Source organism: Otolemur garnettii, unplaced genomic scaffold (assembly GCF_000181295.1).
Source record: "Otolemur garnettii isolate 467f Iridium unplaced genomic scaffold, OtoGar3 scaffold00031, whole genome shotgun sequence".
Lineage (NCBI taxonomy): Eukaryota > Metazoa > Chordata > Mammalia > Primates > Galagidae > Otolemur > Otolemur garnettii.
Window position 1 is genome coordinate 5414378 of NW_003852426.1, and position 1452 is coordinate 5415829.

General features: G+C 38.8%; 1 pseudogene; it reads right to left on the reverse strand.

Moving 5' to 3' along the window:
• Positions 1-337: 337 nt before the first annotated feature.
• On the reverse strand, positions 338-904 carry LOC100947341 (annotated as a pseudogene).
• Between the last annotated feature and the right edge of the window lie 548 nt (positions 905-1452).

The following is a 1452-nucleotide window of genomic DNA, read 5'->3' on the forward strand; positions in this document are numbered from 1 at the left end:
GGGGGACAGCTTGAGGCTCTGTCTCAAAAAAAAAAAAAAGAAAGAAAAAGAAAATTTTAGTTTCACATATCACTAGTCAGAACTTTTGTCCTTACAAAAAGTTATTACATAATAGGACCTGTCCAGGGCCGTTATCCAAATGGCATGACCACTGTGTGCCCACAATTCACTCCTATCTTTACGAACAGAACTTTCATAGTTTACATAAGCACATCTGTAGTGAAGGTTTAAAACTGAGATGCAATCAAACATCCATACTATGAAATTTTTTGCAGACTGCAATGTAGGTGATATATTTTTAATCCCCTTTCATTTGAGTGACCTTATATATAAAAAATCAATAATTTATAAGCTCTGTCTCTAAAAAAACATTTTCAAATGTACACATAGAAATGGTTACATAGTAAGATTTTTGGGAAATATCGTCCATGTCCACATCCTCTTGTAATTGCTGTACCATTTTCTCTTCCAACTTCTTTCCTTTGTCTGCAAGAGGTACTCGGATAAGATGGATGTTTTGCTTGACTTCCTTGATGTCCTGGACTTTCTGTAGCTCTTTATTTTTCTTCAGTCTGTTCATTATAAATTTTGCTTGGCGTTTCTGTTTGATCTCTTCAACTCTCTTCATTGCATCAATAGTTTTATTCCATAGCTCTCTCTGGTATTTGACAGGTTCCTGTCTACGTTTCTCAAATTCAAATGAATTATCCACAGTAAGCTCTTTACCAGCTGCTTTCCAGAATGCTTTAGTCCACCTGGCCTTTCGAGGATTGCACTTCTTTTTAAAGTTTTTATGACATTTGGATTTACAAAATCTGAACACCTTGCAATCATTGCAGACAAACATCATGCCGAGGCCAGGGTAGATTGGCCCCAAACAGAAATAACACTTCTTGATACGCATGTTGAACTTGGTGAGTCCCCGCAGACCCAAAGCTAAACGCAAGAAGTCTGTGCAGCTGCCTTTCGACCAGGCCAACTTTGTAGTGTGCCAATTCTCTGCCTTGCTAGCAGCCATTCGGTTTTGAACTTATCTACATTCAAGTAAATCTAGCTGTTTTATAAAAAGTAGTTGCTACTGTTTGGGGCCTTTATCTTGCAATTTTTTGCCCAGGATGCTATGCTTTACATTTTCTTGTACAAAGTGGGGTTTTCCACTGTATCATCACTATAGTAGGAGTTGAGAAGAGGCACAAATATCCTTTTGTGTTTGCTTTGGAATACCTCACAGTGTGCCAAATTACTAGAGTCAATAGCTTTGATTATGGACAATATTCTGCTATTTCTCAGGGGTATCATTGGAAGAGAATACCTGTATCACCACTTAGCACATCAAGTGATGATGTGGTGATGGCTGGGCTCCTGTAGCACAGTGGTTATGGTGCTGGTCATATGCACTGGGGTTGGTGGGTTTGAACCTGGCCCGGCCCTTCTAAACAACAACAACAAAAA